Raw genomic sequence first — 23,452 nt, forward strand, 5'->3', positions numbered from 1 at the left:
TGCAGAAGAGGGCAGAGGAAGGGTTTAAACTGAATCTTAAAGGAAGTCAGGAAATCTAAGAGGCATACATGGGGTGGGGACAGAAGAGCAGTCCTGCAGAACGGCATGATCGAAATACAGAATGGGGAAATAAAGTGTCATATGTTAGGAACAACACTTGTTTTCACCAATAAACTTTGCTTATCCTCTGTCCCATTCCATCAACATCCTACTGAATAACTAGAGATGCTAATCCCTTATGATAATATTACAAATTCTTATCTTTCCCAGATACCTTTTGCATTTTGACCAGATGGCTTAACCCAAAGGAATGACTAATGTGAGGTTTTCAGCTGAGCATACATACTTAAACTTAGTACAACTAGGTCCCCTCCATATCTTCTCCTTGCTTAACTAGCATTTTAACCCTTTCAGTTCTGATTGTGCTCTTTCCTATTTGACATTGTTCTTAATAATGAATAGGCATTAGGTAGTTCCATTTTTTTCTCTTCTATCTGGTAATGTTATAGCATCTACTTGAAACACTGTGCCTATTTATTTCTGATTCTTATTCTTGTTATAAAAATACCTTAAGAAGAAAGAAAAAATATACCAAAAAAGAAAGGAAATGTTTAGTTGTTGCTATGCTGATGAGATATAGTGATTCAACATTTTTATTCTTGCAAACTAAGTTCATTTTGTTTCTAGCCTTCCTAACACATTCCTCTAAATCTGAAAAACTCACTTCAAGAATATGATGACATTTTTTCTCATTATTTATTACACTGACTGTTAAAATCTGAGCTTATCCAAAAAGTTGTTTGGTCAGCTATGGTTTATTTCCAGTCTTATACTCCTAATTAAAATTATTCTCTAATAAATTATTTTATTGTTATTCTTGAGACATTTACAGATTTATAAATAGAAGGACTTCAGAAGCCATGTAGTTCAGGTTAATATTATAAATGAGGAAACTGTAGCCCTATGAAGATAAGTGACTTGTCCAAGTTTATAAGGCAAGAGAAAGTACTAGAACACAGGTTTTCTTGATTATAAATACAACCTCCATGCTACCTTTCAAACTATCATTATTATTTCATGGTCATTGTTACTTTAATTTCATTAAAATCATACTGTAATGCTTTATCATGCCATTGTGGTAATCCTTCAGTTAATTAACACTATCAAAAACTACACCCTAAGGTAGGCTCTACCAAGACTAAAAAGCTTCATAAATGAGCCTACCAATTTAAGGTATGTCTGTCATTCATAAACTAGCAGAGTTAAGTTCAGAGAAGTTCTGCACCATCAGACTGACTTCCAGGTGATAAATTTTGGGAAGAAAAGTAACCCATAAAGACCATCTACTAAAAGCAAGGAGTGAAGACAGTCTCCACACAATGAAAGCAAAGAATAGTTTAAAGTATTGGCAATACAACTTGCACAGTGGCATTATACTACTAATAGGAGAAAAGGTGAATAATCCTCAGGAGTGCCATGCTATGAATAAAAGAAACTGCCCAAATTTCAGAAGTACCCAACATGATGCAAAAGTTAGAGGTCCAAAACATTATTACAATTCTTTTGAACATTGTCCTTGACATCTTTAAATAGAGCTGTCTTATGACCATTAATTTACACTGTAAAAAACGGCATTTGTTTTGTTCTCTAAGCCTCAGGAACTATTTTCATATTTGACTTTAAAGAAGGAACTGATTGGTGTCTAGAGCAATAGAATTTTTGTACTTCAGTAAATTTTAAAGTTAATTTAATACAACTGATTCAGAGAGGCAGTGATTATAACAAAACAGAAAAATATTTTGCCTCAAAATGACAAGGCTAATGACAAAGAAGGAACTAGGACCACATCTTCTGACTCCTTATCAAAGACTTTTTCATTGTGATGGATATTTTTCTTTTCATCCACAGTCTGTAAAGCCAAGGAATGAGTCATGATAGAATAACATGGCCTTTAAAAGTGTCTCATCAGCACTGGCTACAGTCACCTCAAAGAGTCATGTCTCTCTTTTCCCATAGCTGACAAATACAGTGGAGGCTGAAAAATGGGAAAATTACTGATTACCTTACTTTAACTTGCAAGTGTTACGTGATATATGGTATTCAATTGAAAGTTCCTAAAATACCCCCAATGTTCATATGACTCACATAAAGTAGGATATTCTGGGTGTCGAACATTACAAAGTTTCCAAATGCATTTTCAGGACAACTGTAGTGCTCACAAAAAAATTAGATAGATGATTGCTCTGAGGACCTTCACAAACTCAAGGAAATTTCTGAAGGGAGATTAGCTTTGGTTTTTTTTTGGATATCACAAATGACATCCTTTTCCATTGTAAAATTGATTTATTGTGACTAAATGTTCTCCATTTGTACTTCTCAAAGTACAATATGAAACATTTTGGTTAGATAAAACTAGAGTTCCTGGTTTAGTAAATCACTGGTAATTATATGGCAGCAGCCCAATGAGATTGACAAATGATACATTTTATTCAAGAACTTTAGAGAAAGAGGATCTCAACTTCCAGTTAAAATGATGATATGAAAATGTTTAAAGGAGCCTTGCTCTCCTAATAAAAATCTAAAATGGCACTAAAGGGAACAATGATAAAAAACAAAACAAAAATAAATTAAGTATCAAAATGTTGTTTCATCCAGTCTGGGGCTATATAACAGAATGTTAGAAGTCAGAGGACACTCAGAGAAGAATCATACTAAGGATGTTGAAGCAAGCATAGGAAAAAATAAACAAGGACTAGGGGGCTTAGCAAGCAAGGTATCCCAGTGGGTTGATAGCCAGGGCTAGGGATGGGAGGTCCTGGGTTCAAACATGGCCTCAGATATTTCCTACTTATGTGACCCTGGGCCAGTCTCTTAACTCCCATTAAGGATAATAGCACTTATCACTCTTCTTGTCTTGCAACCAACCTAAGTATTGATTCTGAAAGAAGTTATGGGTTAAAAAAAAGACTTAAAGCTTGAGGGAGCTCAATGAGAGGACACTAAGTTCAGTATGATAGCTATTAAATAGCATCTAAAACCTGCATGCGCTTTAAACAAGGATGGCTGGATTAGGTGTCATGAGAAAGCCATCACGAGTTCCCCAACCTGGGCTGGAAGTCAGTAGGATCTTACCCCTGGACTATCAACATTATTGATACTGTTGGATTTAAAAATCAGTCTGGCAGTCTACTGAACTATTTCTGGCCTGGGCTAGCTACCCCCAGCCCCCAAGGTTTCCCAGCACAGTCTTCCTTATCTCCCCCTATCATAAACCTAAAACTGAAGCTATCTTATCTGATGTCTTGAGGAATGTTTGTCTATGTTTGCCTGCTTTACAATATTTGCCTATTTAATGTATGTTTGCCAAATGCTTCCAGCCCCCTGACCCTGAAACCCCCCTCCCCAGATGCTTCCTGACCACCTGTCCCTGACACTACCTTGATAATTATGTATGTACCAACCCCCTTCCCCAAACATTTCTATATAAACTCTTGGCTGAGAATTCCAAGGGGTCGTTCAGGCATGCCTCTCTGCCTAGCGACCCTAGCTATTATTGCTAGTAAAGAATGAGCCTCTTCTTGCATATTGCATTGTCAGTGTGATTCTTCCTTCGGCCATGAACCTGGGTTAGGTATTAAAATTTGGGTACAACAATACATTATTGCACAGAGACAAAGTAGATAAGTACAGACATACAACGGTTACTCAGAGAACATCAAAATGAAAAGACCTAGGGAAACCTACTTTCCCAGTAAACATCTGAAATTCGATGAAGTGGAGAAGTGAAGATGGAGGAATATTTCACAAGAGGTTTGAGATGAATAGTATTTCTGATGATTGAGACCTTTTTGACATGAGCAAGGGATAGAAACAACTCTAAACTAGGCATTATGGAAGGAAAAGAAGACAAAGGAAGCCAAGGCTAAAATCCTTATTGAGACACCAGGTGAGGGAGACAGAAGTCAGATATTGTGACATAAGGTGGGAACTAGTACCAACAATTCCATTTAGAACTGCCATATGTAGACTTCAGAAAGAACAGGACCAAGCAGTGCCTCCCCAACCCATCCAAGAGGATAGAAGAATTTAGAAACTGGCTCTATAAAGTACCCATCTTAGAACTTAGTCTTAAAAATATAAAATTAATAATGAATAGTTATCATAATTATAATACTAACATGAATAAACAATGGTAAGGGAGTCAAAAAGGAAAAAAATTCTTATATATTATTATGGGATGACACGTGTGTATCCTCTGAGTTCTACGAAAGGTCCTACAGGGGTCAGAGAGTCCAAATAGACAAGACCTGGAGTGGTTCTGTTATATCTTAGAGATCTTAAGAGAAGAATGGAAGGAGAAAAGAAGAGAAAAACTCTGAGAAGAAAAACACTGAGAGAAGGAGAAGAAAAAGGAAGGTTAAGGAAAATTATCTTATATACAGAATGCAAGTACAAATCTATTCAGACAAGGAAGAGGGCTGGGGCACCAGCTGACACTTTTTCTTATCTAAACTGCCTAAGGACAGGAAAAATACATACAAAGAGGTCGGTATAGAAATATATTTCACTCAACAGAAAAATAGGAGGAAAAAGGAGAAGGGGAGATTAAAGGGGAGATTAATCCTAAACAAAACGAAAATATCCCTAGCTCTTTTATAGTGTCAAAGAATGAAAATCTGAGGGTGTGAACAAGTTATGGCTTATATAATTGTGATGGAATACCACTGTGTTGTAAGAAATGATGAAGAGGATGGCTTCAGGGAAACCTAGGAAAACTTGTGCAAAGTGACAAAGATTGAAGTGAATGTATCCAGGAGAAGAATTTACACAAGAACCAAATATTACAAGCATACAATTTGGAATGAATTAGGAAATTATACTGGCCTAATGACAAATTGATGCCAAAGAATTAATAATGAAATGTGTTAATCACTTCCTTATAGAAAGATGAAGGACTCAGAGTGCAGAATGAGATAAAATTCATTTTGGATACAGCCAACGTGGAAAAATTTTTATTGACTGTACATGTATGTAACAATTTGTTTTTCTTTAATTCTCAATGAAGAGTAGGATCAAAAAGTAGACAAATTTTTGATGACTGAAATAAACATGTATGTGTATATAAATGTATATACATATATGTAATTTTTAAATCTTGTTCTCGAAATTCTTATTTTTGTGTACACAAAATACCAGAATAGAGAAAGGGGATAGAAAAGGGATAGGAGGACTGGGCATCTCATGAACCTATTTGATCTGAGCTAGACAAAGGAACTTTGGACAGAGAGAGAGTTGGGTGTAGAAACCATAAGAGGGGAGAAAGAGGAAGGATAATGGTGTTTCAGAGAGAAGGTGGAGTCAGGAAACACTGATAAGCAAAACAAGTTTAAACTCCAGAAGATGAATCATGAAAGATAAATTAAAAAGAGAGAAAGAAAATGGAAGAATTTGTGTTCAGAATTCAGGGTAGATGAAGAGAAGACGACCAAAGCAGTGAGATGAGTACACTTTAGAAAACTCATTCAATTTCTTTCACTACTTTCTTAGTAAAGAGCATGAAAAAGAGGGGAAGTTATATAATGAAATAATGAAGGGAGAAACACAATGAAGAATCTTAACTATGAACAAGACTGACACTCACAAGACAGAAGCAATCTAATGTATCAGTACAGCATATTTCAATATAAAATCAAGGATACTAACTAGTGAGGTAACAATTCACTATTTAACAATAACAGTTGTGAACAATTGAAGCAGTTTGAGAGAAACTAGATTTTGGCCAAAACCTCTTATCATGAAAATTTTTAAATGTATAATATAGCTTAGATTTAAAAGATTAGATCATAAGCAGATTATAAGAAAATGAAAGAGATCCTTTTTATAGCCATAGATAGAGGAAAGCTCTTGATGTAACAAGAAAGATTATCATAGAAGGCAAAATAGAGTTTTGATTACATAAAATTAAAGTTTTTATAAAAACAAAATCAATGCAGTCATAATTAACAGAGAAAGAGTGAAGTAGGCAATAGCCATTATGGCAAATTTCTTTGATACATGTCTCATGCCCAAGATGACATAAAGAATTGATAAAAATGTACAAAAAAAAGAAAAATGTTCTAATTAATTAAAGGTTAAAGGATAGTAACAGGGAGTTCTCAAAAGAGGAAATGCAAGTAATCTACAATCACATGAAACAATGCTCCAAATAACTAATAATAAGAAACTCAAAGATCCTAGCTTTGGGAATAAGAACTCACTAACTGACAAAAACTTCTTGGAAAACTGGAAAACAATATGGCAAAAATTATGGTTACATCATTATCTCATATCTTCTACCAAGATACAATCAAAATGTGTTTATGATTTAAGCATAAAGAATGATATTATAAGTAAATTAGGGGAGCATAGAAGTTCACTCATCAGATCTATAGAGAAGGAAAGAATTTATGACCAAACAAGAGATAGAGAACATTACAAGATATAAAATGAATAATTTTGATTATGTTAAATTAAACAGGTTTTGCACAAACAAAATTAGAAGGGAAACAACAAACTGGGGAAAATTTTATAATACATTTCTCTGATAAAGGTCTCATTTCTCAAATATATAAAGAAGTCAAATGTATAAGAATACAAGTCATTCCCCAATTGATAAATGGTCAAAGGATACGAATAGGCAGTTTTCAGATGAAGAAATCAAAGCTATCAACAATCATATAAAAATGTTCTAAATTCCTCTTGACTAGAGAAATACAAATTAAAACAACTCTGAGGTACTGTCTCTCACCAATCAAATTGGCCAATATTGACAATAAAGGAAAAATGATAAATGTTGGAGTGAATGTGGCAAAATTGGAAGACATACATTAATGGAGTTCTGAACTTATTCAATTATTCTGGAGTGCAATTTGGAATTATGCCCAAAGGGCTATAAAAGAATGCATATTATTTGATCCAGTAATACCACTACTAGGTCTATATCCCAAAGAGATAAAAGAAATGGGAAAGGACCTGTTAGTACAAAAATATTTATAGCTGCACTCTTTGTGGTGGCAAAGAATTAGAGACCAAAGGAATATCCCTCAACAGGGGAATGGCTGAACAAATTATGGTTGGTAAATGATGGTGATGGAATGCTATTGTGCTATAAGGAATGATGAGCAAGATGATTTCATTAAGAGCTGGAAAGACCTATATGAACTGATGCAAAATGAAATAAGCATAACTAAGAGAAAATCATGCAAAGTAATTGCAATATTATGGAATGACCAAATGTGATCAACTTCTCTACTAACAGCAATACAATGATCCAACACAATTCTGAGAGACTTCTGAAAAACAATGTTATTCACCTTCAGAAAACGAACTATTAAGATGAAAACATATGATTTATCACTTGTTTACTTGGGCATATGTTTTGGGATTTGGGTTTTATAAGATTATTAACTTACAAAAATGAATATTATGGAAATATGTTTTATATGATAATAGATGTACAACCCAGGAGGGAAAACAACTAATTTTAAAAAATGGAAAGATTCACATGAAATTATGAAGACTGAAACAAACAGAACCAATACAGTAAGACTCATATTGCTTGAAGAGTAACTTGTGTATGTATGTCCACCTCCAGAGAAAGAAGTGATAAATAGAAACAAAGAAGACATAGTTTTATATATGCATATATCTTTTTGTCAAGTGATGCCTTCTCTAATTCAAGGAGGGTAAAGGAGGGAAGGAGATATCTAGGAATTTAAACAAACAAATTAACAATTAAAAAATTTAAATGTAATGGAAATGTTTAAAAAAGTAAATAAAAATATGATACTGCATAAAAACTAATAAGAGATTTTAAAATTAAAATAACTCTGATGTTCCCTCTGCAACTCATTAATACTGGTTAAAATGATAAGAAAGAAAAGTGATAATTTTTTCTCTATCTGTGAGAGATCAAGGACAATGATGGATGCACTGGTGCAAAAAAATATGAATTAGTGCAAATATTTTGTATGTCATTTTGGAGCCATGTTCACTTATACTCTTCAAACCAGTGATAACATCACAAATAGGTGAAAGACAAAGAGAAAGGATTCATATTTACATATATACAAAACTATTTTAGTAGCACATTAGTTGAAGGAAAAAAAAAACTGAGAACCAAAAAGGTGTCCATCAATTACGGAATTGCTATATAAATTATGGAATATGAAAGTCCTGGAAAGCAATAAATTTTAAAAAGGCATATATTCATTCAACCTTAGAAGACTTGTGTGACTTAGGACTGAATGAACTGAAGAGAATCAGCAAAAAAAATTTATAAATTACTATGATAAAGCAATGAACTACCTCTTAAAGACATGCCTCCTATTCAGTTAAGTGGCAAATCAAGATTCCAGAAGACATGGTGATGTATATTTTCTGTCTCATGGCAGAGAGGAGGTGAAGTGACACATTCATTTTCCAACATGGACAGTGTGTGAATTTGTTTTGCTAAACTATATTTACTTTTAAGCAGAATAATGTAAAAAGAAAAGCCCTTTAGAGAGTTTAATCTGATTTTACGTACAAGGAAGCTGAAGTAAGAGAGATTATATTACTAATTGACCTCTTGAATAGAGCACTTATTATGGGCCAAGCACTGTGCTAGACACTGGGGCAGAGAGACAAAAAAATAAAACAATTTCTGTTTTGAGCTTTGTGCAATAGGAAAGATGGTAGCAACATCCAGAAGAAATTGAGTTGAGTAAATATAAAAGTAATGCTGGCTATATTGAGTTTTTGGAGTGAATAAGCTATCCCAGAGGAGAGGTTCAGTAAGTGGTGGAAATTTAGGTCAGGAACTCCAGAGAAAGGTCAGGCAGGACTGATGAAATAAACTTGTGAGGTGTTGGTTAACACTTTTAGATATGAATGAGATTACTAGAGGAGACAGTATAGAGGGAAAAAATAGTGCTGAGTACAGAACATTCATATCAACCTACAATAAGAGGATGGAGAAGGGGCAGTTAGGTGGCTCAGTGGATTGAGACCCAGCCTAGAAATTGGAGGTCCTGGGTTCAAATCTAACCTCAGATATTTCCTTGCTGTGTGACCCTGGGCTTAACCTTCATTGCCTAGACTTTACCATGCTTCTGCCTTGGAACCAAAGTAGCCTTTTTTAAGAGAATGGGAAAAAGAAATCACTATCAAAGAAGTCAGAGAAACAGCAGTTATGGAAGAGATAGGAGAACCAGGATAATTCTAGTGTCAAGGAAGTTCAAGGAAAAAAGTATTAGTGTGAACTGGGATTGACAACACTGATGGGTCAGAGAGAGGCCATAGAGAAGGAAGGACCAGGGAAGACTAACAGATTTGAAAAATAAGAAGTTGTTGGCAGTACCTTCTTTGAGAGAGTAGTTTCAGCAGAGAAAGAGGGGTGAGGAAGTAAAATACTAGGCTTAGGTTGTCCTGGACAATCAGTGGAGATTAGCAGAGAGTTCACTGCACTAGGAGTGAGAAGACAATTTCTGTCTCTGTTTCTAATGTTCTGAGTATATTGATCATAGTATCTCCATCCTCTGAGCTTCAGGATTTTTACTTTTAAATTTCTTGGACTATAATATTTCTAAAATCTTGAACAGTTTTAAAGTCATATGACTATATCACAAAGAAGAGAAGGAGAAAAATAAGATATTAGCTGATGAACTGAGAGAGATGTATTTTGTTGTGTTTTTTAAACCCTTATTTTCTCTCTTAGAATTAATACCATATAATGGGTCTAAGGTAGAAGAGTGGTAAGGGTTAGGCAGTGGGGCTTAAGTGACTTGCACAGAGTCACACAGCTAGAATGTGACTAAGAACAGATTTTGAACCCAGAGCTTCCCATCCCCAGGTCAGGCTTTCTATCAACTGGACCACCTAGCTGCCCCCTTGTGTGTATTTTGATAGTGCTAATTGATTGTGTTTATAGAAGAAAACACTAAATATAACAATAGCTAATATTTATAAAGCTTTTAAGGTTTTCAAAATTTTACATAGATCATCGCATTTGATCCTTAAAAAAATAAACCTGTGAAGTAGGAGTTATTCTTAATCTCCATTTTACAAATTGAAAAATGAATCTGAAAGCAGTTGAAATCATTTGCTCAGGGTCATATAACTAAATGTCTGAGTCAAGATTTAACCTTGGATCTTCTTGACAGCAAATCTGGCACTCTGGATCATGGGTAGAGAAGTTAACTTTAATAAGAAGCAGACACACTTCTTCCTCTGAGACAGAAGGGAAAAGAAAGAAAACTGATGAGGATGCAAATAAGTTTTAACATATGCAGGAGCAGAGTTGAGGGAGCATCCTTTGGCTAGCCTTGATCTTTTTACTAAAACTGGAAGTGAAGTCATTTGCTATGGAGTAGGGCCTAGTGGAAAGCTAGCAGCTTGAGAAGAGAGGAAAATGTTTGGAACATTCACTATGCAGGATGTGATAGGGAATCAATAAGAATTGAATAAAAAAGGTTGCTGATTAGCAATGAGGGCCTACCTGAGGTTAGACAGCATGAATTTGTAATGAAGGAAATCAGTGCAATTTTGTGGTTTTCTCAATTGGCAATCAGTAGCATAGAAAAGCAAAGAAATACAACACAAGGAGTGACCCAGGGTTGGAAACTGACACCGAGTACATGGTTGAAGATCCAGGACACCGGATTCCAGGATACTAGAAAGAGCAATGTTAAAAGGTTTGAGCATAAGATGTAAATTAAATGGAGAAGCACCTAAGACTAGAAAGAGAAATGAGAGGAGATGGGGGGAGAGGAGAAAGGAAAATTAATGTTAAAAGTGAAGAGAAGATTCAGAAATTGTGAAAATCTAAAACAGGTTGACATCCAGGAGGGCGTGGTCAGAAAGCTTCTAATTTCCTAGATAGTAAAATGAAGGTAACTTCTTTAATAGAACAACTGTAAGGAATGCAAGATTCTTGAGGGCAGAGGATGTTTTATTTTAGTCCTTGTATTCCTAATGTCTAGAGCATTGCATTTTAGAGGATAGATAATAAATATTTGTGGAATTTTTCTACTGAAGGCATTATTCATCTTTTTATTCCTCAGAATCCAGCATAATATACCATAATAAATTTTTATAGAGCTTTATTAATTTCAGACAGAGTACTGGGCCTGGCGTTAGGAAGACCTGAGTTCAAATATGACCTCAGACTCTAGATATATGACCCATGTCACTTAACCCTGCTGGCCTCCATTTCTTCATCTATACAATAAGCTGGAGAAGGAAATGGCAAACCTTTGTTTGTCAAGAAAACCTCAAATTGAGTCATAAAGAGCCATGAATGAAAATGACTGATCAAAAGAAATTATTAACTTCAGTTGAACAACTCTGAGTGATGACTACTAATGTCTGGACCTTGGACATTTAAACCCTCACTCCTAATCATCTGACCACACCCTTTCTTTCTCCTTTGCTGAATCTTCACCTAGGTCTCACTCAATAACTATGAATGTTCCTCAAAGTTCTGTCCTTGGCATTCTTCTCTTCTCCCTCTACAACTTTTCACATAGTGATTTCCTAGGCTCCAACAAGCTCAATTATCTCTTCTAATTGCCAGATCTATTTATTCACCTCTAGACTCCCATATTGAAATGCTTATTTGGACATTTTAAACTGGATGTCCTATAGACATTTTAAATTCAACATGTCGAAAACTGAATTCATTATCTCACACCATATCCCAGAATAAAGTCAAAATGGATACTTGATCTAGAAATAAAGTGATACCATAAAAAATTAGGAAAGCATGGAAAAGTTTATGTAAGACCTATAGATAAGGGAAGATTTTAGGATCAAGCAAGACACAGAGAATATTACAAAACTTAAATATATAATTTTGATTACATTAAATTAAAAAGGGGTTGTCCAAACAGAATCAATGCAAGCAAGATTAGAAGGGAAAAAATAAATTGGAGGGGGCAGGGGGGATTAGAGCAAATATCTCTGACAAAGATCTCATTCCATATATATATATGGAGAGAGAAAGAGAGAGAGAAAGAAAGAGAGAGAGAGAGAGAGAGAGAGAGAGAGAGAGAGAGAGAGAGAGANAGAGAGAGAGAGAGAGAGAGAGAGAGAGAGAGAGAGAGAGAGAGAGAGAGAGAGAGAGAGAATTGAATCAAATTTATGAAACTACAAAGAATTCCCCAATTGATAAATGGTCAAAGGATATGAACAGGTTGTTCTCTGAGGAAGAAATTAAAACTATCTATAGTCAAATGCAAAAATATTCCAAATCATTATTGATTAGAGAAATGAAAATTAAAACAACTCTGAGATATCACTTCATACCTATCAGATTGACCAATATGACCCAAGAAGGAAAATGGTAAACATTGAAGGGGATTGGGAAAATTGGGACAATAACATTCTGTTGGTGGTACTTGGAACTTAAACAACTGTTCTGAAGAGCAATATGGAACCTTGCCCAGTATACTTTAAAAACTCTGCATATCCTTTGACCTAGAAACATCATAATTAGGCTTGTATCACAAAGAGATCAGAGAGAGGGGTAAGGGACCTACTTGTACAAAAATATTTTTAACAGTTTTTTTGTAGTGTTAAGGAATTGGGAAAAAATTTTCAGAGGGAAAGGACTTTAACAAAATTAGTATCTTTAAAAATCAATAGAAACAGAGCAAAATTCAAGTTTTAAAACAAAAAAAGAAAGTAATGATTCCTAAAGGGATAGGAATAAAGTCTGACAAACATCCTACAGAAAGGAAAGGGAAAGTCTAAAATCAAATACCTCTTCTAATGTTTCATCAAAGTTTGTTTGCAACCTTACAAGTATTCCTATTTGTGAAAATAACTTCCCTTTGAAACTAATGGTCAGACTATTTATGTTACTATAGGAAGGACAAAGAATATTCTGTTCCTTGAGAAAACATATCAGAAGAATCACTAGTATCCACCCATGAGGGGTGTTCATCAATTAGGGAATGACTGAACAAGTTGTGGTATAGGGTTGTAACAGAATGCTATGGTGTCATACGAAATGAACACAGAGTCCAGAAAAACCTGGAAGATTTTTTATGGACTGATACAAAGTGAAATGAGCAGAACCAGAACAATGTATATAGTAACAGACATATTGTACAATGATCAACAATGAATGACTAAACTATTAATAGCAAAATAAGATTACAAGATAACCCCAAGGGACTCATGCTAAAAAAATGTTATCTACAGCCAAAGAAAGATCTATTGGTGTCTGATTGCAGATCAAAGTATTCCATCTTTCACTCTAATTCCTTCATGAATTTTTATTGTGCATGTGATATGTCTTCTGTCACCACATAAGGAATACAGAAATATGTATTCCCTGAAAGACTGATATAACCTATATTAGACTATTTAAGGCCTTGATGAGTGGGAGGAAGAGTGGAGCAAGAATCTGCATCTCAAAGTGTCAGAAAACAAATGTCAAAAATAATTTCTACATGTAATTGAAAAAAATGAAAAAGTTAAAAAAAATCAACAGAAGTTGCTGTCTAAAAATTGGATTTCATTGGGCTCCCAATTTCACGTCCAGGCAATGATAATAGCAAGATCTGATCTTATTTTATCTAGTCCTACTGCATCACATTTTAGCCTGCGTACTATATTCCATCATTTTCATTTTAACCCATCCTGCCTTACCTACCATATCTCCTTATCAGCCCATCTAGTAATAGTAAAAATAATTTTCATGATAATAATAGTAATAATATTATGACAACTAACACTTAAATAGCACTGTGAGGTTTGCAAAGCCATTTTACATATATTACCTTATTTGATCCCACCTTTACTTCATCCCACCCAATTCTACCTTATCACTCTTCAAATGTCCTATTTCTAACTACTTTACCTCTTACCTTATCCTTATTCATATCTAGATTAAGACAATGTTTTCAGGCCCATAATATATGGGTGAGTTATGATAGAGTAACATGTCATTTATCTGGTATCATTAGGAAGCTGAGTTCCAAATAGAAATATGTTCCAGATAATTGGATTATACCTTTAAGTACTCAATTGCTTTTTGCCTTTTAATATCTTGGATAAAAATATTTCTAAAGTGTGTCACACCTCTCCCTATGTTCTTAAGTAGAAGATAAGCATAATTCTAAGTAATGGTGATTAAAGATATTACAAACATCATTTATTTCACTATTTGTAACATAGTGTGCTAAAGTTACTGAGGTGTAGAGAGATTTTGACCCTGTATTAAATAACTATAGACAACTACACTTTTATATAGTCCTCCTATTTCCTTCCTTGTCTCACTGTCAGTTGTCACATTGCTCTACTGTCAGTGGATTTTGCTGCTTCTAATCTGCTACCTTATTTTATACTCAATTGTCTGGATGAGAGCAAAAGGGTGACTTCTCTCTTTTACAGGAATAAAGTGCACAAGCCTCATGATAACTGTGTGCCACTCACTTATTTCTGGGTCCCTGGAAGTAATTGAGGGGCCAGGAAGTGTTTCAGATGGCTAAGGTTTCTGAAGCTCAGAAAAACAACAAATAAGCAAGACATTACTGTATCTGTCCAAAGGATTTTCATAGTATCCTTTTTCCTATAGACCTAAAAGTCCTTTAAAATAGTTTCTCATTTGCCCTTGAAGATTTTGTTTTCATATTTCAAAAATTTATCTTTTTTACTGTAATAGATTAAAAATGCATTAAAACATTCATTAATATACTTAAAATATATTCAAGTTTCATTCTTTTCACATTCCATTACAAGTCAGCTTATTTCCATTTCAATCACTTATTATTCTTTCTTGTAAACATCAGACTATAAGATGACAATATAAAAGAATCATGAATGTGAGTTTTCCTAATCTACCTACTTAACAAGATTCTCAACCTTCCCCCACCCACCCACTCTCAATACTCACCTGGACATGTTTCTGACTACTCACACACATGTGTAGACATACTCTTACCAATTTACCTGAAATTTTTTTCCTATATTTTCTTACTTTACTATAGTCTCCTTGGGATATATGCCAAGAGATTACCTTTTTTTTTAAACCCTTACCTTCTTCTTATAATTAATATTATATATGAGTTTCAAGACAAAAGAGGGATAAGGACTGGGCAATTGTGGTTAGGTGACCTGCCCAGGGTCAGATAGTGCTTGAGGCCAGATTTGAACCCAGATCTTATCAACTCCAGATCTCCCACTCTTCCATTGTGCTATCCATCTGCCCTGAAATTTCCTTTTTTTTCCCTTTAATTGATTTTTTTTAAGATTTAGTAATATTTATTTTTTAGAAAAGTTAACATGGTTACATGATTCAAGCTCTTACTTTCCCCTTCACACACACCCCCAATAGCCAATGCGCATTTCCACTGGTTTTAACATGTGTCATTGATCAAGACCTATTTCCAAATTGTTGATAGTTGTACTGGTGTGGTAGTTTCGAATCAAAATCTCCAATCATGTCTGCTTCAACCCATGTGTTCAAGCAGTTGTTGTTCTGTTTCCACTCCTGTAGTACTTCCTCTGAATGTGGGTAGAGTTCTTTTCCATAAAACCCTCAGAATTGTCCTGGGTTATTTGGCATTGCTGCTAGTACAGAAGTCCATTACATTCTATTTTACCACAGCATATTGGTCTCTGTGCACAATGTTCTTCTGGCTCTGCTCCTTTTGCTCTGCATCAATTCCTGGAGGTCATTCAATTTCACATGGAATTCCTCCAGTTTATTATTCCTTTGAGCACAATAGTATTCCATCACCAGCAGATACCACAATTTGTTCAGCCATTGCCCAATTGGAGGGCATACTCTCATTTTCCAGGTTTTTACCCACAAAAAGCGCAGCTATAAATATTTTTGTACAAGTCTGTTTATCTATGATCTCTTTGGGGTACAAACCCAACAATGGTATGGCTGGATAAAAGGGCAGGCATTATTTTATAGCCCTTTGAGCATAGTTCCCAATTGCCATCCAGAATGGTTGGATCAGTTCACAGCTCCACCAGCAATGCATTAATGTCCCAATTTTGTCACATCCCCTCCAACATTCATTACTCTCCCCTTCTATCATTTTAACCAATCTGCTAGGTGTGAGGTGATAAATCAGAGTTGTTTTGATTTGCATTTCTATAATTATTAGAGATTTAGAATACTTTCTCATGTGCTTATTGATACTTTTAATTTCTTTATCTGAAAATTGCCTATTAATGTCCATTGCCCATTTATCATTTGGGGAATGGCTTGATTTTTTATACAACTGATTTAACTCCTTGTATATTTGAGTAATTAGATCCCTGTCAGGGTATTTTGTTATAAAGATTTTTTCCCAATTTGTTGTTTCACTTCTGATTTTGGCTGCATTGTTTTTGTTTGTACAAAAACTTTTGAATTTAATATAATCAAAATCATTTCTTTTATATTTTGTAATTTTCTCTAACTCTTGCTTGGTTTTAAAATCTTTCCTTTCCCAGAGATCTGACAAGTATACTATTCTGTGTTCACTTAACTTATTTATAGTTTCCCTCTTTATATTCAAATCATTCACCCATTCAGAATTTATCTTAGTGTAAGGTATGAGATGCTGATCTAAACATAATCTCTCCCATATTGTTTTCCAAATTTCCCAGCAGTTTTTGTCAAACAGTGGATTCTTGTCCCCAAAGTGAGGCTCTTTGGGTTTATCATACACTGTCTTGCTGACGTCACTTACCCCAAGACTATTCCACTGATCTTCCCTTCTGTCTCTTAGCCAGTACCATACCATTTAGATGACTGCTGCTTTATAGTATATTTTAATATCTGGTACTGCTAGGCCCCCTTCCTTCACATTTTTTTCATTATTTCCCTTGATATTGATCTTTTGTTATTCCAAATGAACTTTGTTATACTTTTTTTTTCTAATTCAGTAAAAAAAGTTTTTTGGCAGTTTGATAGGTATGGCACTAAATAGGTATATTAATTTGGGTAGAATGGTCATTTTTATAATGTTAGCTCATCCTACCCATGAGCAATCAATGTTTTTCCAATTGTTTAGATCTAGTTTTAATTGTTTGGAAAGTGTTTTTAGTTGTTTCCCTATAATTCCTGTGTTTGTTTTGTTAGATGGATTCCTAAGTATTTTATGTTGTCTAGGGTGATGGTAAATGGTATTTCTCTTTCTACCTCTTGCTGATGCGATGTGTTGGAAATATATAGAAATGCTTATGATTTATGTGCATTTATTTTGTATCCTGCAACTTTGTTAAAGTTGTTGATTATTTCTACAAGCTTCTTAGTTGATTCTCTAGCATTTTTTAAGTAGACAATCATATCATCTGCAAAGAGTGATAGCTTAATCTTCTCACTGCCTATTTTGATACCTTCAATTTCTTTTTCTTCTCTAATTGCTAATGCTAGTGTTTCTAGTACAATGTTAAATAATACAGGTGATAATGGGCATCCTTGTTTCACCCCTGATCTTATTGGGAAGGCTTCTAATTTATCCCCATTACATATAATGCTTGTTGATGATTTTAGGTATATACTGTTTATTATTTTTAGGAAAGGTCCTTCTATTACTATACTTTCCAGGGTTTTCAACAGGAATGGGTGCTGTATTTTGTCAAAGGCTTTTTCGGCATCTATTGAAATAATCATGTGATTTTTGTTTGTTAGATTGTTGATATGGTCAATTATGTGGATGGTTTTCCTAATATTGAACCATCCTTGCATTACTGGTATAAATCCCACCTGATCATGGTGGATAATCCTTTTGATCACTTGCTGGAGTCTCTTTGCTAGTGTTCTATTTAAGATTTTTGCATCTAAGTTCATTAGGGAGATTGGTCTGTAGTTTTCTTTCTCTGTTTTTGATCTACCTGGCTTTGGGATCAGTACCATATTTGTGTCATTAAAGGAATTTGGTAGGACTCCTTCTTTGCTTATTATTTCAAATAATTTGTATAGTATAGGGTTTAGTTGCTCTTTGAATGTTTGGTAGAATTCACTTGTGAATCCATCAGGCCCTGGTGATTTTTTCTTAGGGAGTTCTTTGATGGCTTGTTCAATTTCTTTTTCTGATATGGGATTATTTAGGTATTCTATTTCTTCTGCTGTTAATCTAGGCAATTTATATTTTTGTAAATATTCATCCATATCTCCTCAATTGCTATATTTATTGCCATATAATTGGGCAAAATAGTTTTTAATGATTGCCTTAATTTCCTCTTTATTTGAGATTACGTCTACCTTTTCATCTTTGATACTGTCAATTTGGTTTTCTTCTTTCCTTTTTTTAATAGATTGACCAGTGCTTTGTCTATTTTATCTGATTTTTCAAAATACCAGCTTCTAGTCTTACTTATTAATTCAATAGTCCTTTTACTTTTGATTTTATTAATTTCTCCCTTGATTTTTAGTATTTCTAATTTAGTTTTCATCTGGGGATTTTTAATTTGCTTGCTTTCTAGTTTTTTAAGTTGCATGCCCAATTTATTAAATCTGCCCTCCCTAATTTGTTAATATATGCACTCAAGGTTATAAATTTCCCCCTGAGTACTGCCTTGGCTGCATCCCACAAAGTTTGGTAGGATGTCTCATCATTGTCATTCTCTTTAATGAAATTATTGCTTGTTTCTATGATTTCTTCTTTGACTAATTGGTTTTGGAGAATCATATTATTTAATTTCCAATATAATGCTTTTTATCAGGATGTAATTACCTTCCCTGTCTTTTTAATCATATCTGTTTTTACTTTGGCTTTGTCAGAAATCATGATCGCTACTCCTGCCTTCTTTTTCTCATTTGAAAACCAAAAGATTTTGCTCAAGTCCTTTACCTTAAACCTGTGTATGTCCACCTGCCTCATATGTATTTCTTGTAGAAAACATCATAGGATTTTGGTTTCTAATCCCCTCTGCTATTTGCTTGCATTTTATGGGCGAGTTCATTCCATTCACATTCAGAGTTATAATTATCAGTTGTGTATTCCCCACCATTTTGGTATCCTCTCCTAGTTCTACCTCTTCTTCTTACACTATTTCTTTTTAAACCAGTGGTTTGCTTTAAGCCAGTAACTCTTGTCCCCTCCCTTGATTTACTTCCCTTTCTACCCCCTCCCTTATTAATCCCCTCTTTTTATTTTTAAGGCCTAATGAATTCCCTCCCCCTTCTTCTCCCCTCCATTTTTTGACCTCCCCATTCCCCTTGGTTTATCTTTCTGACTTTCTCAGTAGGGTTAGATAGAGTTTTATATCCCAATGGATAATATAGCTACTCTTCACTCTCAGGGTTAATTCCACTGAGAGTAAGGTTTAACTATTATCTCTCAAAGCTCTCTTCCTCTTCTTCTTATAATTGTGTTCATCCCCTCCCCTTCCCATGCCCTTTTTGTGTATAATAGAATATCCTATTTCTCTTATTCATTCAAATTTCTCTTGGTGCCCTCTACTATTCACCCCCTTTTTCCCACCCCCCATATCATCTTAGACCATTTAGTGCTCCAACCTCTCTCTATGAATAATTCTTCTAATTACTATAATAGTGAATACTATAATATTGAATAGAGTTTGCTACAGAGAATTACACATAAGATTTCTCCACATAGGAATACAAATAATTATATCTTATTGAATCCCTTAAAGAGGCAAATTTAAAAAGTAAGAGTTTTCTTTCTTTCCCCTCTGTTTCTTATTTACCTTTTCATGTTTCTTTTGATTTTTGTGTTTGGATATGGAACTTCCCATTTAGTCCTTGTCTTTTCTGTGCAAATGCTTGGAAATCTTCTATATTGTTGAATGCCCAAACTTTTCCCTGGAAGTATATAGTCAGTTTTGATGGGTAGATGATCCTTGGTTGTAGACCTAGTTCTTTTGCCTTTCCGAATATCATATTCCAAGCTTTGTAGTCTTATAGTGCGGAGACTCCCAGATCCTGTGTGATCCTGATTGGTGCTCCTTGATATTCAAATTGTCTCTTTCTGGCTTCTTGTGAAATTTTTTTTCTTTTACTTGGAAACTCTTGAATTTGGCTATTATATTCCTGGGGTTCTTTTTTCAGGATCTAGTGTAGAGGGTGATGTATGGATCCTTTCAATATCGATATTGCCCTCTTGTTGTAGAATTTCAGGGAAGTTTTGCTGAATAATTTATTTTAGTATGGAGTCCAAATTTCTATTAATTTCTGCTTTTTCAGGAAAACCAATGATTCTCAAATTGTCTCTTCTAGACCTGTTTTCTTGACCTGTCAATTTCTCATTGAGATATTTCATGTTTCCTTCTATTTTATCAGTCTTTTGACTTTGTTTTATTTGTTCTTGCTGTCTTAAGAGATCATTATCTTCTAATTGCTCAATTCTAGACTTTAGAGACTAGTTTTCCTTTTCAATCTGGTTGTTTCTGGTCTTCAATTTACTTGCCTCACTTTCAAATTGTGAAATTCTACCTTATAAATTGTTATTTTCTTGCCAGATCTCTTCCATCTTTCTCATCATCTCAGATTTGAACTTTTCAATAGCTTGTGACCAGTTTTCATTGTTTTGGGAATATTTGGATATAATTATTTGTTTGTTCTCCTCTGCTGTTTGCTCTGTTGTCTGGATTTTCTCTGTTTAAAATTTGTTGAGAAAAAAGATTTCTTCTTATTGATCTTTCTCTTTTGGGGTTTTTGTGGATGGCTTGCCATTGTGAGCCACATGTCCTCTCAGGTTTATCCTCACACTCACGGTCTTTCTGCACTCTTTAGGCTCCTGAGGTCTCAAGTCTAGTTGTTCTCAAGGTCAAGCCTCCTGGTGTTCCCCTTGCTTGTTCATCTGCCCAAAGATCCTTTAACAGTCTCAGGGCTCTGCTTCCACAGTAATGCACCCCACTGCTCTGGATCCCCACCCAAGATACGTGCCTGCACTCAGGATCTGAGTCCACGCCTGAGCCGGAGCCTATACTCAGGGTCTGTGTTCAAAGTCCACACGTTCTTTAGCCTCTTGGGATCTTAAGTCTTGCTGCTCTCAGGATCAGGCCCTGGTGATCCCAGGTAGCTGCCAAGGACTTAATGGGTGCCCCAAACTTGCTCTAACCCTTTTGAGCTGGCTTTGGCACTGTAGGTGGTGTGGGGGAAGGGGGTTGCTCAGCTTGCGTTTTAGTGAGAGCTGTTTCACCCCTTTATAGCATGGAAATGCCCCAATTCCATGTACCTTTAATGCTGTGCCCTGTTGTAGGGTCCCTTCGTTCATCTGGATTTGTTTTTATGTCTTCTTGAGGAGTCCTATATGTGTGGGTTAGGAGAGGTTAAGCAGCTGCTTTTTACTCTGCCACCATCTTAACCTGGAAGTCCTGAAATTTCCTTTTAATAAGATAACTTTTGGTTCAGCTGAGATGGAAACCTCATGCTGAATTTAAATTCCAGTGAATTCAAGAATCCATATGATGCTCCTTTGTGTATGTGTGTGTGTGTGTGTATGCACACATGCACATGAAGTGAAGATTCTAAAAAGGATGAACCCTCTCTTTCAGACAGAAGGATCTACTTTCTGTCCCTCAAGTACTTTTTAACCCACTTCCTCACTTCTAACCATCACAACCTTTTTCAAGTATCCTCCCTACTCTTCAAATCATTTTCCTTCTCTATCTGAAACCTGCCATTTTTTAAGTTCCAGATCAAATTATATTTCCTCTCTGAGGTCTTTGCTGATCATCCAATCCCCAGGGATCTTTCTTGATTCTAACCATTGAAAAAAAGATCATTCCTTCCTTAAGCCTCACCTTATACCTGATCTCTTATTATATTTTGTTCTGCCTTGCATTTATACAGTTTTAATGAATAGAAAAAGCATTGTCATCTATGTGCCAAACACTGTGCTAAACATGAGGAACACAAGAATATGCTTTAAAAAGAGTCTCTGCTCTCATGAAACTTATGTTCTATTGGAGGAAGAGAATACATAAATAGAAGACAGAAAGGGGAGGGGAAGGATATCTGGGAGGGAAGAGACAAGGAGAAAGAGGAATCTGGTGAGAGAGGAATAGAGCTGAAGGAGAAGTGATCATAACCTGAGCATTTTATGAAATGGTGTCTGATTCAGGGATTCACCAAGCAGAAAAGAGGGCAGAGACAAGCGAGAAATGAAAAGGTTGTTGGCAAGGAGCTCAAGAAATCTGGAAAGTTACTACAGTGTTGTATGCTTGTCTAGATTTTAAATTCCATGACATCAAAAACCAAGCTGGAATTATCTTTGAATTTCCCATAATACCCCCCAAAAAGTTTTTTTTTTCATGTAATAATCCTTTAATAGTGGTTGCTGAATGAATTAATGAATGAATGAACTCATATAATTCTTGTTTCTACAATATGATGCTTAACCACAGGAGATAAATGTGGATTTTCCTGATCTCCATCTCTGCCAGTGTCTTACTACCATACTGACATTAACTTGTATCTGTTTTATATATGTTTGTATGTATACATGTTGCACAATAGAATGTATATTTCTTAAGGACAAGAACTATTTCATTTTTGTTTCTGTAAAACAAAATTCTGTAAATTTTGGTACATAGTATATTCTAAATAAATACTTTTGGCTGATTGACTATAAAGCAATACCTCAAAAATTCCCCTGAATTTACATATGTAGAGTGATTCTTTTCCCCCTGAAAATTTTCAGCTTATAATTAAACATTTATTGCTATAACACTGAACTCCCTCAAGACATTCTTTTCTTTAGGAGCTCCCTTCATATGCTGTAGTGTATTCTTTTGAACATGATTCCTCCATAGTATCAAATTGTTATCCTTCGATGGTAACCTTGAGTTTTTAAAACATCAATTTAGAGGAAATGCCATTGAATTAAATAGGCAATCAATCAGTATAATTCTGTTGCTGTTTTGTAATGGTGGTGGTAGTGATATTAGCTAAAGTAAGACTATTCAATACCCCATCTGGGTGCAATTGCCCAACTCTCACAAGCACTGATAAGTTAAATTCCCAGCAAGTAACTACCTACTTCTCTCCAACAGAGTTCTAGTACTAACCAGGAGGGAATGGAGTTTCTAATACTTTTAACCCAAAGTCCCTATGTGCTCAGAATTAGAAATGAACCAGTACAGGCCTAGAGACAGGAGGTCCTAGGTTCAAACCCGGCCTTAGCCACTTCCCAGCTGTGTGACCCTGGGCAAGTCACTTGACCCCCATTGCCCACCCTTACCAATCTTCCACCTATGAGACAATACACCGAAGTACAGGGGTTTAAAAAAAATCTTAAAAAAAATTAAAAAAAAAGAAATGAACCAGTAGAACATTAATAAACTTTAGTAAGAGGTTTTTGATAGAGTATTATAGTAAATATGCTAGTAATAAAATGCTCTTCCATAATCCAAGGGTACACTCTCACTTTGAATTCACAATGTACCAGAGGAAAGTAGATTCAAACTTACAGTAAAATTGGAATAAGACACGTGTAAAAAGCTGGCAAAGGGTTAC

The sequence above is a fragment of the Gracilinanus agilis genome, chromosome 3 (assembly GCF_016433145.1).
Source record: "Gracilinanus agilis isolate LMUSP501 chromosome 3, AgileGrace, whole genome shotgun sequence".
NCBI lineage: Eukaryota > Metazoa > Chordata > Mammalia > Didelphimorphia > Didelphidae > Gracilinanus > Gracilinanus agilis.